Raw genomic sequence first — 17,653 nt, 5'->3', positions numbered from 1 at the left:
GCAGCAAGGCGGCAGCAGCTGCTAGCTTTCGCAGCAGCGTTAAGTGCAGCCAGCGTTGGGCGGCAGCAGCGTTGCGGCACCAGCTGCTGCTTCGGCAGCAGCTGCTGCAGCCCAGCAGCCGTTGCGGCAGCGTTGCAGCAGCATGTTGCGCAGGCGCGCCAGTATTGTTACGGCAGCAGCAAGCGCGACAGCGTTGCCGCGCAGCGTTGCTTGGGCGGCAGCAGCAAGGCGGCAGCGTTGCTGGCGGCAGCAGCTGTTACGGCAGCAGCGTTGCGGCAGCGTTGCCGGCGGCAACAGGTAGCACCAGCAGTGGTAGTAGCAGCAGTGGTAGTAGCAGCAGTGGTAGTAGCAGCAGTGGTAGCAGCAGCAGTGGTAGCAACAGAAGTGGTAACAACACCAACTGCAGCACTAGTAGCTCCAACAGCACCAGCAGCGGCAGCGGTGGTTACAGAAGAAGAAACGGTAGCACGGTAGAAGTGGAAGTGGTAGTAAGAGAAGTAGCAGCAGCCACACAAGTACCAACAGCAGCACAAGCAACAGCAGTAGCAACAGCCACACAAGTAACAACAACAGGATAAGCAACAGCAGTAGCAGCAGCCACACAAGTAGCAACAGCAGCAAGTAGCAAGCAGCAGCAGCAGCAACAGCAACAGCCACAGTAGCAGCAGCACACAACAGTAGTAGCAACAGCACGCAAGTAGCAACAGCAACAAGTAGCAGCAGCCACACAAGTAGCAACAGCCACACAAGTAGCAACAGCAGCACAAGCAACAGTAGTAGCAACAGCCACGCAAGTAGCAACAGCAGCACAAGCAACAGCAGTAGCAGCAGCCACACAAGTAGCAACAGCAGCACAAGCAACAACAGTAGCAGCAGCCACAGAAGTAGCAATAGCAGCACAAGCAACAGCAGTAGCAGCAGCTACGCAAGTAGCAACAGCAGCACAAGCAACAGCAGTAGCAGTAGCCACACAAGTAGCAACAGCAGCACAAGAAACAGCAGTAGCAGCAGTCACACAAGCAGCAACAGCAGCACAAGTAACAACAGTAGCAACAGCCACACAAGTAGCAACAGCAGCACAAGCAACAGCAGTAGCAGCAGCCACACAAGTAGCAACAGCAGCACAAGCAACAACAGTAGCAGCAGCCACACAAGAAGCAACAGCAGTACAAGCAACAGCAGTAGCAACAGCCACACAAGTAGCAACAGCAGCACAAGCAACAGCAGTAGCAGCAGCCACACAAGTAGTAACAGCAGCACAAGCAACAGCAGTAGCAACAGCAGTAGCAACAACAGTAGCAACAGCCCCACAAGCAGCAACAGCAGTAGCAACAACAGTAGCAACAGCCCCACAAGCAGCAACAGCAGTAGCAACAGCCACACAAGTAGCAACAGCAGAAGCAGCAGCCACTCAAGTAGCAACAGCAGCACATGCAACAGCAGTAGCAACAGCCACACAAGTAGCAACAGCAGCACAAGCAACAGCAGTAGCAACAGTCACACAAGTAGCAACAGCAGCACAAGCAACAGCAGTAGCAGCAGCCACACAAGTAGCAACAGCAGCACAAGCAACAGCAACAGCAACTTGCACACAAGTAGCAACAGCAGCACAAACAACATCAGTAGCAGCAGCCACACAAGTAGCAACAGCAGCACAAGCAACATCAGTAGCAGCAGCCACACAAGGAGCAACAGCAGCACAAGCAACAGCAGTAGCAGCAGCCACACAAGTAGCAACAGCAGCACAAGCAACAGCAGTAGCAACAGCCACACAAGTAGCAACAGCAGCACAAGCATCAGCAGTAGCAACAGCCACAAAAGTAACAACAGCAGCACAAGCAACAGCAGTAGCAACAGCAGTAGCAACAACAGTAGCAGCAGCCACACAAGTAGCAACAGCAGTAGCAACAGCCACACAAGTAGCAACAGCAATATCAACAGCCACACAAGTAGCAACAGCAGCACAAGCAACAGCAGTAGCAACAGCAGTAGCAACAGCAGTAGCAACAACAGTAGCAGCAGCCACACAAGTAGCAACAGCAGTAGTAACAGCCACACAAGTAGCAACAGCAGTAGCAACAGCCACACAAGTAGCAACAGCAGCACAAGCAACAGCAGTAGCAACAGCCACACAAGAAGCAACAGCAGTACAAGCAACAGCAGTAGCAACAGCCACACAAGTAGCAACAGCAGCACAAGCAACAGCAGTAGCAGCAACCACACAAGTAGTAACAGCAGCACAAGCAACAGCAGTAGCAACAGCAGTAGCAACAACAGTAGCAACAGCCCCACAAGTAGCAACAGCAGTAGCAACAGCCACACAAGTAGGAACAGCAGTAGCAGCAGCCACACAAGTAGCAACAGCAGCACATGCAACAGCAGTAGCAACAGCCACACAAGTAGCAACAGCAGCACAAGCAACAGCAGTAGCAACAGCCACACAAGTAGCAACAGCAGCACAAGCAACAGCAGTAGCAGCAGCCATATAAGTAGCAACAGCAGCACAAGCAACAGCAGTAGCAACAGCCACACAAGTAGCAACAGCAGCACAAGCAACAGCAGTAGCAGCACCCACACAAGTAGCAACAGCAGCACAAGCAACAACAGTAGCAGCAGCCACACAAGGAGCAACAGCAGCACAAGCAACAGCAGTAGCAGCAGCCACACAAGTAGCAACAGCAGCACAAGCATTAGCAGTAGCAACAGCCACTAAAGTAACAACAGCAGCATAAGCAACAGCAGTAGCAACAGCAGTAGCAACAACAGGAGCAGCAGCCACACAAGTAGCAACAGCAGTAGCAACAGCCACACAAGTAGCAACAGCAATAGCAACAGCCACACAAGTAGCAACAGCAGTAGCAAAAGCAGTAGCAACAACAGTAGCAGCAGCCACACAAGTAGCAACAGCAGTAGTAACAGCCACACAAGTAGCAACAGCAGTAGCAACAGCCACACAAGTATCAACAGCAGCACAAGCAACAGCAGTAGCAACAGCCAAACAAGTAGCAAAAGCAGCACCAGCAAAAGCAGTAGCAACAGCCACACAAGTAGCAACAGCAGCACAAGCAACAGCAGTAGCAGCAGCCACACAAGTAGCTATAGCAGCACAAGCAACAGCAGTAGCAACAGCCACACAAGTAGCAACAACAGCGCAAGCATCAGCAGTAGCAACAGCCACACAAGTAGCAACAACAGTAGCAGCAGCCACACAAGTACCAACAGCAGCACAAGCAAAAGCAGTAGCAACAGCCACAGAAGTAGCAACAACAGAACAAGCAACAGTAGTAGCAGCAGCCACACAAGTAGCAACAGCAGCATAAGCAACAGCAGTAGCAACAGCCACACAAGTAGCAACAGCAGCACAAGCAACAGCAGTAGCAACAGCCACACAAGTAGCAACAGCAGCACAAGCAACATCAGTAGCAGCAGCCACACAAGTAGCAACAGCAGCACAAGCAACAGCAGTAGCAGCAGCCACACAATTAGCAACAGCAGCACAAGCAACAGCAGTATCAGCAGCCACACAAGTAGCAACAGCAGCACAAGCAACAGCAGTAGCAACAGCCACACAAGTAGCAACAGCAGCACAAGCAACAGCAGTAGCAACAACCACACAAGTAGCAACAACAGCACAAGCAACAGCAGTAGCAGCTGCCACACAAGTAGCAACAGCAGCACAAGCAACAACAGTAGCAGCAGCCACACAAGTAGCAACAGCAGCACAAGCAACAGCAGTAGCAGCAGCCAAACAAGTAGCAACAGCAGCACAAGCATCAGCAGTAGCAACAGCCACACAAGTAGCAACATCAGCACAAGCAACAGCAGTAGCAACAGCAGCACAAGCAACAGCAGTAGCAACAGCCACACAAGTAGCAACAGCAGTAGCAGCAGCCACACAAGTAGCAACAGCAGCACATGCAACAGCAGTAGCAACAGCCACACAAGTAGCAACAGCAGCACAAGCAACAGCAGTAGCAACAGCCACACAAGTAGCAACAGCAGCACAAGCAACAGCAGTAGCAGCAGCCACACAAGTAGCAACAGCAGCACAAGCAACAGCAGTAGCAACAGCCACACAAGTAGCAACAGCAGCACAAGCAACATCAGTAGCAGCAGCCACACAAGTAGCAACAGCAGCACAAGCAACATCAGTAGCAGCAGCCACACAAGGAGCAACAGCAGCACAAGCAACAGCAGTAGCAGCAGCCACACAAGTAGCAACAGCAGCACAAGCAACAGCAGTAGCAACAGCCACACAAGTAGCAACAGCAGCACAAGCATCAGCAGTAGCAACAGCCACAAAAGTAACAACAGCAGCACAAGCAACAGCAGTAGCAACAGCAGTAGCAACAACAGTAGCAGCAGCCACACAAGTAGCAACAGCAGTAGCAACAGCCACACAAGTAGCAACAGCAGCACAAGCAACAGCAGTAGCAACAGCCACACAAGAAGCAACAGCAGTACAAGCAACAGCAGTAGCAACAGCCACACAAGTAGCAACAGCAGCACAAGCAACAGCAGTAGCAGCAACCACACAAGTAGTAACAGCAGCACAAGCAACAGCAGTAGCAACAGCAGTAGCAACAACAGTAGCAGCAGCCACACAAGTAGGAACAGCAGTAGTAACAGCCACACAAGTAGCAACAGCAGTAGCAACAGCCACACAAGTAGCAACAGCAGCACAAGCAACAGCAGTAGCAACAGCCACACAAGAAGCAACAGCAGTACAAGCAACAGCAGTAGCAACAGCAGTAGCAACAACAGTAGCAACAGCCCCACAAGTAGCAACAGCAGTAGCAACAGCCACACAAGTAGCAACAGCAGTAGCAGCAGCCACACAAGTAGCAACAGCAGCACATGCAACAGCAGTAGCAACAGCCACACAAGTAGCAACAGCAGCACAAGCAACAGCAGTAGCAACAGCCACACAAGTAGCAACAGCAGCACAAGCAACAGCAGTTGCAGCAGCCACACAAGTAGCAACAGCAGCACAAGCAACAGCAGTAGCAACAGCCACACAAGTAGCAACAGCAGCACAAGCAACAGCAGTAGCAGCAGCCACACAAGTAGCAACAGCAGCACAAGCAACAACAGTAGCAGCAGCAACACAAGGAGCAACAGCAGCACAAGCAACAACAGTAGCAGCAGCCACACAAGTAGCAACAGCAGCACAAGCAACAGCAGTAGCAACAGCCACAAAAGTAGCAACAGCAGCACAAGCATTAGCAGTAGCAACAGCCACAAAAGTAACAACAGCAGCATAAGCAACAGCAGTAGCAACAGCAGTATCAACAACAGTAGCAGCAGCCACACAAGTAGCAACAGCAGTAGCAACAGCCACACAAGTAGCAACAGCAATAGCAACAGCCACACAAGTAGCAACAGCAGTAGCAAAAGCAGTAGCAACAACAGTAGCAGCAGCCACACAAGTAGCAACAGCAGTAGTAACAGCCACACAAGTAGCAACAGCAGTAGCAACAGCCACACAAGTAGCAACAGCAGCACAAGCAACAGCAGTAGCAACAGCCAAACAAGTAGCAAAAGCAGCACCAGCAACAGCAGTAGCAACAGCCAGACAAGTAGCAACAGCAGCACAAGCAACAGCAGTAGCAGGAGCAACACAAGTAGCTATAGCAGCACAAGCAACAGCAGTAGCAACAGCCACACAAGTAGCAACAACAGCGCAAGCATTAGCAGTAGCAACAGCCACACAAGTAGCAACAACAGTAGCAGCAGCCACACAAGTACCAACAGCAGCACAAGCAACAGCAGTAGCAACAGCCACAGAAGTAGCAACAACAGCACAAGCAACAGTAGTAGCAGCAGCCACACAAGTAGCAACAGCAGCATAAGCAACAGCAGTAGCAACAGCCACACAAGTAGCAACAGCAGCACAAGCAACAGCAGTAGCAACAGCCACACAAGTAGCAACAGCAGCACAAGCAACATCAGTAGCAGCAGCCACACAAGTAGCAACAGCAGCACAAGCAACAGCAGTATCAGCAGCCACACAAGTAGCAACAGCAGCACAAGCAACAGCAGTAGCAACAGCCACACAAGTAGCAACAGCAGCACAAGCAACAGCAGTAGCAACAACCACACAAGTAGCAACAACCGCACAAGCAACAGCAGTAGCAGCTGCCACACAAGTAGCAACAGCAGCACAAGCAACAACAGTAGCAGCAGCCACACAAGTAGCAACAGCAGCACAAGCATCAGCAGTAGCAACAGCCACACAAGTAGTAACATCAGCACAAGCAACAGCAGTAGCAACAGCAGCACAAGCAACAGCAGTAGCAACAGCAGCACAAGCAACAACAGTAGCAACAGCAGCACAAGCAACAGCAGTAGCAACAGCAGAACAAGCAACAGCAGTAGCAACAGCAGCACTAGCAACAGCAGTAGCAACAGCAGCACAAGCATCAGCAGTAGCAACAACAGCACTAGCAACAGCAGTAGCAACAGCAGCACAAGCAACAGCAGTAGCAACAGCAGAACAAGCAACAGCAGTAGCAACAGCAGCACTAGCAACAGTAGTAGCAACAGCAGCACAAGCAACAGCAGTAGCAACAGCAGCACTAGCAACAGCAGTAGCAACAGCAGCACTAGCAACAGCAGTAGCAACAGCAGCACAAGCAACAGCAGTAGCAACAGCAGCACTAGCAACAGCAGTAGCAACAGCAGCACAAGCAACAGCAGTAGCAACAGCAGCACAAGCAACAGCAGTAGCAACAGCAGCACAAGCAACAGCAGTAGCAACAGCAGCACAAGCAACAGCAGTAGCAACAGCAGCACAAGCAACAGCAGTAGCAACAGCAGCACAAGCAACAGCAGTAGCAACAGCAGCACAAGCAACAGCAGTAGCAACAGCAGCACAAGCAACAGCAGTAGCAACAGCAGCACAAGCAACAGCAGTAGCAACAGCAGCACAAGCAACAGCAGTAGCAACAGCAGCACAAGCAACAGCAGTAGCAACAGCAGCACAAGCAACAGCAGTAGCAACAGCAGCACAAGCAACAGCAGTAGCAACAGCAGCACAAGCAACAGCAGCACAAGCAACAGCAGTAGCAACAGCAGCACAAGCAACAGCAGTAGCAACAAGCACAAGCAACAGCAGTAGCAACAGCAACAAGCAGCAGCACAAGCAACAGCAGTAGCAACAGCAGCACAAGCAACAGCAGTAGCAACAGCAGCACAAGCAACAGCAGTAGCAACAGCAGCACAAGCAACAGCAGCACAAGCAACAGCAGTAGCAACAGCAGCACAAGCAACAGCAGCGCAAGCAACAGCAGTAGCAACAGCAGCACAAGCAACAGCAGTAGCAACAGCAGCACAAGCAACAGCAGTAGCAACAGCAGCACAAGCAACAGCAGCACAAGCAACAGCAGTAGCAACAGCAGCACAAGCAACAGCAGCACAAGCAACAGCAGTAGCAACAGCAGTAGAAACAGCAGTAGCAACAGCAGTAGCAACAGCAGTAGCAACAGCAGTAGCAACAGCAGCACAAGCAACAGCAGTAGCAACAGCAGTAGCAACAGCAGTAGCAACAGCAGCACAAGCAACAGCAGTAGCAACAGCAGTAGCAACAGCAGCACAAGCAACAGCAGTAGCAACAGCAGTAGCAACAGCAGCACAAGCAACAGCAGTAGCAACAGCAGTAGCAACAGCAGCACAAGCAACAGCAGTAGCAACAGCAGCACAAGCAACAGCAGTAGCAGCAGCCACACAAGTAGCAACAGCAGCACAAGCAACAGCAGTAGCAACAGCCACACAAGTAGAAACAGCAGCACAAGCAACATCAGTAGCAGCAGCCACACAAGTAGCAACAGCAGCACAAGCAACATCAGTAGCAGCAGCCACACAAGGAGCAACAGCAGCACAAGCAACAGCAGTAGCAGCAGCCACACAAGTAGCAACAGCAGCACAAGCAGCAGCAGTAGCAACAGCCACACAAGTAGCAACAGCAGCACAAGCATCAGCAGTAGCAACAGCCACAAAAGTAACAACAGCAGCACAAGCAACAGCAGTAGCAACAGCAGTAGCAACAACAGTAGCAGCAGCCACACAAGTAGCAACAACAGTAGCAACAGCCACACAAGTAGCAACAGCAGCACAAGCAACAGCAGTAGCAACAGCCACACAAGAAGCAACAGCAGTACAAGCAACAGCAGTAGCAACAGCCACACAAGTAGCAACAGCAGCACAAGCAACAGCAGTAGCAGCAACCACACAAGTAGTAACAGCAGCACAAGCAACAGCAGTAGCAACAACAGTAGCAGCAGCCACACAAGTAGCAACAGCAGTAGTAACAGCCACACAAGTAGCAACAGCAGTAGCAACAGCCACACAAGTAGCAACAGCAGCACAAGCAACAGCAGTAGCAACAGCCACACAAGAAGCAACAGCAGTACAAGCAACAGCAGTAGCAACAGCAGTAGCAACAACAGTAGCAACAGCCCCACAAGTAGCAACAGCAGTAGCAACAGCCACACAAGTAGCAACAGCAGTAGCAGCAGCCACACAAGTAGCAACAGCAGCACATGCAACAGCAGTAGCAACAGCCACACAAGTAGCAACAGCAGCACAAGCAACAGCAGTAGCAACAGCCACACAAGTAGCAACAGCAGCACAAGCAACAGCAGTTGCAGCAGCCACACAAGTAGCAGCAGCAGCACAAGCAACAGCAGTAGCAACAGCCACACAAGTAGCAACAGCAGCACAAGCAACAGCAGTAGCAGCAGCCACACAAGTAGCAACAGCAGCACAAGCAACAACAGTAGCAGCAGCCACACAAGGAGCAACAGCAGCACAAGCAACAGCAGTAGCAGCAGCCACACAAGTAGCAACAGCAGCACAAGCAACAGCAGTATCAACAGCCACAAAAGTAGCAACAGCAGCACAAGCATTAGCAGTAGCAACAGCCACAAAAGTAACAACAGCAGCATAAGCAACAGCAGTAGCAACAGCAGTAGCAACAACAGTAGCAGCAGCCACACAAGTAGCAACAGCAGTAGCAACAGCCACACAAGTAGCAACAGCAATAGCAACAGCCACACAAGTAGCAACAGCAGTAGCAAAAGCAGTAGCAACAACAGTAGCAGCAGCCACACAAGTAGCAACAGCAGTAGTAACAGCCACACAAGTAGCAACAGCAGTAGCAACAGCCACACAAGTAGCAACAGCAGCACAAGCAACAGCAGTAGCAACAGCCAAACAAGTAGCAAAAGCAGCACCAGCAACAGCAGTAGCAACAGCCAGACAAGTAGCAACAGCAGCACTAGCAACAGCAGAAGCAGCAGCCACACAAGTAGCTATAGCAGCACAAGCAACAGCAGTAGCAACAGCCACAGAAGTAGCAACAACAGCGCAAGCATCAGCAGTAGCAACAGCCACACAAGTAGCAACAACAGTAGCAGCAGCCACACAAGTACCAACAGCAGCACAAGCAACAGCAGTAGCAACAGCCACAGAAGTAGCAACAACAGCACAAGCAACAGTAGTAGCAGCAGCCACACAAGTAGCAACAGCAGCATAAGCAACAGCAGTAGCAACAGCCACACAAGTAGCAACAGCAGCACAAGCAACAGCAGTAGCAACAGCCACACAAGTAGCAACAGCAGCACAAGCAACATCAGTAGCAGCAGCCACACAAGTAGCAACAGCAGCACAAGCAACAGCAGTAGCAGCAGCCACACAATTAGCAACAGCAGCACAAGCAACAGCAGTATCAGCAGCCACACAAGTAGCAACAGCAGCACAAGCAACAGCAGTAGCAACAGCCACACAAGTAGCAACAGCAGCATAAGCAACAGCAGTAGCAACAACCACACAAGTAGCAACAACAGCACAAGCAACAGCAGTAGCAGCTGCCACACAAGTAGCAACAGCAGCACAAGCAACAACAGTAGCAGCAGCCACACAAGTAGCAACAGCAGCACAAGCATCAGCAGTAGCAACAGCCACACAAGTAGTAACATCAGCACAAGCAACAGCAGTAGCAACAGCAGCACAAGCAACAGCAGTAGCAACAGCAGCACAAGCAACAACAGTAGCAACAGCAGCACAAGCAACAGCAGTAGCAACAGCAGAACAAGCAACAGCAGTAGCAACAGCAGCACTAGCAACAGCAGTAGCAACAGCAGCACAAGCAACAGCAGTAGCAACAGCAGCACTAGCAACATCAGTAGCAACAGCAGCACAAGCAACAGCAGTAGCAACAGCAGAACAAGCAACAGCAGTAGCAACAGCAGCACTAGCAACAGTAGTAGCAACAGCAGCACAAGCAACAGCAGTAGCAACAGCAGCACTAGCAACAGCAGTAGCAACAGCAGCACTAGCAACAGCAGTAGCAACAGCAGCACAAGCAACAGCAGTAGCAACAGCAGCACTAGCAACAGCAGTAGCAACAGCAGCACAAGCAACAGCAGTAGCAACAGCAGCACAAGCAACAGCAGTAGCAACAGCAGCACAAGCAACAGCAGTAGCAACAGCAGCACAAGCAACAGCAGTAGCAACAGCAGCACAAGCAAAAGCAGTAGCAACAGCAGCACAAGCAACAGCAGTAGCAACAGCAGCACAAGCAACAGCAGTAGCAACAGCAGCACAAGCAACAGCAGTAGCAACAGCAGCACAAGCAACAGCAGTAGCAACAGCAGCACAAGCAACAGCAGTAGCAACAGCAGCACAAGCAACAGCAGTAGCAACAGCAGCACAAGCAACAGCAGTAGCAACAGCAGCACAAGCAACAGCAGCACAAGCAACAGCAGTAGCAAAAGCAGCACAAGCAACAGCAGTAGCAACAGCAGCACAAGCAACAGCAGTAGCAACAGCAGCACAAGCAACAGCAGCACAAGCAACAGCAGTAGCAACAGCAGCACAAGCAACAGCAGTAGCAACAGCAGCACAAGCAACAGCAGTAGCAACAGCAGCACAAGCAACAGCAGCACAAGCAACAGCAGTAGCAACAGCAGCACAAGCAACAGCAGTAGCAACAGCAGCACAAGCAACAGCAGTAGCAACAGCAGCACAAGCAACAGCAGCACAAGCAACAGCAGTAGCAACAGCAGCACAAGCAACAGCAGCACAAGCAACAGCAGTAGCAACAGCAGTAGAAACAGCAGTAGCAACAGCAGTAGCAACAGCAGTAGCAACAGCAGCACAAGCAACAGCAGTAGCAACAGCAGTAGCAACAGCAGTAGCAACAGCAGCACAAGCAACAGCAGTAGCAACAGCAGTAGCAACAGCAGCACAAGCAACAGCAGTAGCAACAGCAGTAGCAACAGCAGCACAAGCAACAGCAGTAGCAACAGCAGTAGCAACAGCAGCACAAGCAACAGCAGTAGCAACAACAGCAGCAACAGCAGCAAAAGCAACAGCAGTAGCAACAGCAGTAGGAACAGCAGTAGCAACAGCAGTAGCAACAGCAGCACAAGCAACAGCAGTAGCAACAGCAGCACAAGCAACAGCAGTAGCAACAGCAGCACAAGCAACAGCAGTAGCAACAGCAGCACAAGCAACAGCAGTAGCAACAGTAGCAATAACACAAGTGGTAGGTGAGACAAATAATAAAAATATGAGTAATAATAATATCTTTATTTCTACAAGTACATGTACAAGGTATACAGTCCTAGCTGACATCAGTGACATACAAGTACATGTACAAGGTATACAGTCCTAGCTGACATCAATGACATACAAGTACATGTACAAGGTATACAGTCCTAGCTGACATCAATGACATACAAGTACATGTACAAGGTATACAGTCCTAGCTGACATCAATGACATACAAGTACATGTACAAGGTATACAGTCCTAGCTGACATCAATGACATACAAGTACATGTACAAGGTATACAGTCCTAGCTGACATCAATGACATACAAGTACATGTACAAGGTATACAGTCCTAGCTGACATCAATGACATACAAATACATGTACAAGGTATACAGTCCTAGCTGACATCAATGACATACAAGTACATGTACAAGGTATACAGTCCTAGCTGACATCAATGACATACAAGTACATGTACAAGGTATGCAGTCCTAGCTGACATCAATGACATACAAGTACATGTACAAGGTATACAGTCCTAGCTGACTTCAATAACATACAAGTACATGTACAAGGTATACAGTCCTAGCTGACATCAATGACATACAAGTACATGTACAAGGTATACAGTCCTAGCTGACATCAATAACATACAAGTACATGTACAAGGTATACAGTCCTAGCTGACATCAATGACATACAAGTACATGTACAAGGTATACAGTCCAAGCTGACATCAATAACATACAAGTACATGTACAAGGTATACAGTCCTAGCTGACATCAATAACATACAAGTACATGTACAAGGTATACAGTCCTAGCTGACATAAATAACATACAAGTACATGTACAAGGTATACAGTCCTAGCTGACATCAGTGACATACAAGTACATGTACAAGGTATACAGTCCTAGCTGACATCAATGACATACAAGTACATGTACAAGGTATACAGTCCTAGCTGATATCAATGACATACAAGTACATGTACAAGGTATACAGTCCTAGCTGACATCAGTGACATACAAGTACATGTACAAGGTATACAGTCCTAGCTGACATCAATAACATACAAGTACATGTACAAGGTATACAGTCCTAGCTGACATCAGTGACATACAAGTACATGTACAAGGTATACAGTCCTAGCTGACATCAATGACATACAAGTACATGTACAAGGTATACAGTCCTAGCTGATATCAATGACATACAAGTACATGTACAAGGTATACAGTCCTAGCTGACATCAATGACATACAAGTACATTTACAAGGTATACAGTCCTAGCTGATATCAATGACATACAAGTACATGTACAAGGTATACAGTCCTAGCTGAAATCAGTGACATACAAGTACATGTACAAGGTATACAGTCCTAGCTGACATCAGTGACATACAAGTACATGTACAAGGTATACAGTCCTAGCTGACATCAATGACATACAATACATGTACAAGGTATACAGTCCTAGCTGACATCAGTGACATACAAGTACATGTACAAGGTATACAGTCCTAGCTGACATCAGTGACATACAAGTACATGTACAAGGTATACAGTCCTAGCTGACATCAATGACATACAAGTACATGTACAAGGTATACAGTCCTAGCTGATATCAATGAAATACAAGTACATGTACAAGGTATACAGTCCTAGCTGACATCAGTGACATACAAGTACATGTACAAGGTATACAGTCCTAGCTGACATCAATGACATACAAGTACATGTACAAGGTATACAGTCCTAGCTGACATCAGTGACATACAAGTACATGTACAAGGTATACAGTCCTAGCTGACATCAATGACATACAAGTACATGTACAAGGTATACAGTCCTAGCTGACATCAATGACATACAAGTACATGTACAAGGTATACAGTCCTAGCTGACATCAATGACATACAAGTACATGTACAAGGTATACAGTCCTAGCTGACATCAATGACATACAAGTACAAGTAGAAGGTATACAGTCCTAGCTGACATCAATGACATACAAGTACATGTACAAGGTATACAGTCCTAGCTGACATCAATGACATACAAGTACATGTAGAAGGTATACAGTCCTAGCTGACATCAATGACATACAAGTACATGTACAAGGTATACAGTCCTAGCTGACATCAATGACATACAAGTACATGTAGAAGGTATACAGTCCTAGCTGACATCAATGACATACAAGTACATGTACAAGGTATACAGTCCTAGCTGACATCAATGACATACAAGTACATGTACAAGGTATACAATCCTAGCTGACATCAATGACATACAAGTACATGTACAAGGTATACAGTCCTAGCTGACATCAATGACATACAAGTACATGTACAAGGTATACAGTCCTAGCTGACATCAATGACATACAAGTACATGTACAAGGTATACAGTCCTAGTTGACATCAATGACATACAAGTACATGTACAAGGTATACAGTCCTAGCTGACATCAATGACATACAAGTACATGTACAAGGTATACAGTCTAGCTGACATCAGTGACATACAAGTACATGTACAAGGTATGCAGTCCTAGCTGACATCAATGACATACAAGTACATGTACAAGGTATACAGTCCTAGCTGACATCAATGACATACAAGTACATGTACAAGGTATACAGTCCTAGCTGACATCAATGACATACAAGTACATGTACAAGGTATACAGTCCTAGCTGATATCAATGACATACAAGTACATGTACAAGGTATACAGACCTAGCTGACATCAATGACATACAAGTACATGTACAAGGTATACAGTCCTAGCTGACATCAATGACATACAAGTACATGTACAAGGTATACAGTCCTAGCTGATATCAATGACATACAAGTACATGTACAAGGTATACAGTCCTAGCTGACATCAATGACATACAAGTACATGTACAAGTTATACAGTCCTAGCTGACATCAGTGACATACAAGTACATGTACAAGGTATACAGTCCTAGCTGACATCAGTGACATACAAGTCCATGTACAAGGTATACAGTCCTAGCTGACATCAATGACATACAAGTACATGTACAAGGTATACAGTCCTAGCTGACATCAATGACATACAAGTACATGTACAAGGTATACAGTCCTAGCTGACATCAATGACATACAAGTACATGTACAAGGTATACAGTCCTAGCTGACATCAGTGACATACAAGTACATGTACAAGGTATACAGTCCTAGCTGACATCAATGACATACAAGTACATGCACAAGGTATACAGTCCTAGCTGACATCAGTGATATACAAGTACATGTACAAGGTATACAATCCTAGCTGACATCAGTGACATACAAGTCCATGTACAAGGTATACAGTCCTAGCTGACATCAATGACATACAAGTACATGTACAAGGTATACAGTCCTAGCTGACATCAATAACATACAAGTACATGTACAAGGTATACAGTCCTAGCTGACATCAATGACATACAAGTACATGTACAAGGTATACAGTCCTAGCTGACATCAATGACGTACAAGTACATGTACAGGGTATACACTCCTAGCTGACATCAATAATATACAAGTACATGTACAAGGTATACAGTCCTAGCTGACATCAATGACATACAAGTACATGTACAAGGTATACAGTCCTAGCTGACATCAATGACATACAAGTACATGTACAAGGTATACAGTCCTAGCTGACATCAATGACATACAAGTACATGTACAAGGTATACAGTCCTAGCTGACATCAATGACATACAAGTACATGTACAAGGTATACAGTCCTAGCTGACATCAAAGACATACAAGTACATGTACAAGGTATACAGTCCTAGCTGACATCAATGACATACAAGTACATGTACAAGGTATACAGTCCTAGCTGACATCAATGACATACAAGTACATGTACAAGGTATACAGTCCTAGCTGACATCAGTGACATACAATTACATGTACAAGGTATACAGTCCTAGCTGACATCAGTGACATACAAGTCCATGTACAAGGTATACAGTCCTAGCTGACATCAATGACATACAAGTACATGTACAAGGTATACAGTCCTAGCTGACATCAATAACATACAAGTACATGTACAAGGTACACAGTCCTAGCTGACATCAATGACATACAAGTACATGTACAAGGTATACAGCCCTAGCTGACATCAATGACATACAAGTACATGTACAGGGTATACAGTCCTAGCTGACATCAATAACATACAAGTACATGTACAAGGTATACAGTCCTAGCTGACATCAATAACATACAAGTACATGTACAAGGTATACAGTCCTAGCTGACATCAGTGACATACAAGTACATGTACAAGGTATACAGTCCTAGCTGACATCAGTGACATACAAGTACATGTAAAAGGTATACAGTCCTAGCTGACATCAATGACATACAAGTACATGTACAAGGTATACAGTCCTAGCTGACATCAATGACATACAAGTACATGTACAAGGTATACAGTCCTAGCTGATATCAATGACATACAAGTACATGTAGAAGGTATACAGTCCTAGCTGACATCAATGACATACAAGTACATGTACAAGGTATACAGTCCTAGCTGACATCAATGACATACAAGTACATGTAGAAGGTATACAGTCCTAGCTGACATCAATGACATACAAATACATGTACAAGGTATACAGTCCTAGCTGACATCAATGACATACAAGTACATGTACAAGGTATACAGTCCTAGCTGACATCAATGACATACAAGTACATGTACAAGGTATACAGTCCTAGCTGACATCAATGACATACAAGTACATGTACAAGGTATACAGTCCTAGCTGACATCAATGACATACAAGTACATGTACAAGGTATACAGTCCTAGCTGACATCAATGACATACAAGTACATGTACAAGGTATACAGTCCTAGCTGACATCAATGACATACAAGTACATGTACAAGGTATACAGTCCTAGCTGACATCAATGACATACAAGTACATGTACAAGGTATACAGTCCTAGCTGACATCAATGACATACAAGTACATGTACAAGGTATACAGTCCTAGCTGACTTCAATAACATACAAGTACATGTACAAGGTATACAGTCCTAGCTGACATCAATAACATACAAGTACATGTACAAGGTATACAGTCCTAGCTGACATAAATAACATACAAGTACATGTACAAGGTATACAGTCCTAGCTGACATCAGTGACATACAAGTACATGTACAAGGTATACAGTCCTAGCTGACATCAATGACATACAAGTACATGTACAAGGTATACAGTCCTAGCTGATATCAATGACATACAAGTACATGTACAAGGTATACAGTCCTAGCTGACATCAGTGACATACAAGTACATGTACAAGGTATACAGTCCTAGCTGACATCAATGACATACAAGTACATGTACAAGGTATACAGTCCTAGCTGACATCAATGACATACAAGTACATGTACAAGGTATACAGTCCTAGCTGACATCAATGACATACAAGTACATGTACAAGGTATACAGTCCTAGCTGACATCAATGACATACAAGTACATGTACAAGGTATACAGTCCTAGCTGACATCAATGACATACAAGTACATGTACAAGGTATACAGTCCTAGCTGACATCAATGACATACAAGTACATGTAGAAGGTATACAGTCCTAGCTGACATCAATGACATACAAGTACATGTACAAGGTATACAGTCCTAGCTGACATCAATGACATACAAGTACATGTAGAAGGTATACAGTCCTAGCTGACATCAATGACATACAAGTACATGTACAAGGTATACAGTCCTAGCTGACATCAATGACATACAAGTACATGTAGAAGGTATACAGTCCTAGCTGACATCAATGACATACAAGTACATGTACAAGGTATACAGTCCTAGCTGACATCAATGACATACAAGTACATGTAGAAGGTATACAGTCCTAGCTGACATCAATGACATACAAGTACATGTACAAGGTATACAGTCCTAGCTGACATCAATGACATACAAGTACATGTACAAGGTATACAATCCTAGCTGACATCAATGACATACAAGTACATGTACAAGGTATACAGTCCTAGCTGACATCA

This window comes from Cherax quadricarinatus, chromosome 2, assembly GCF_038502225.1.
Source record: "Cherax quadricarinatus isolate ZL_2023a chromosome 2, ASM3850222v1, whole genome shotgun sequence".
Classification (NCBI taxonomy): Eukaryota; Metazoa; Arthropoda; class Malacostraca; order Decapoda; family Parastacidae; genus Cherax; species Cherax quadricarinatus.
This window is presented reverse-complemented; position numbering follows the sequence as displayed.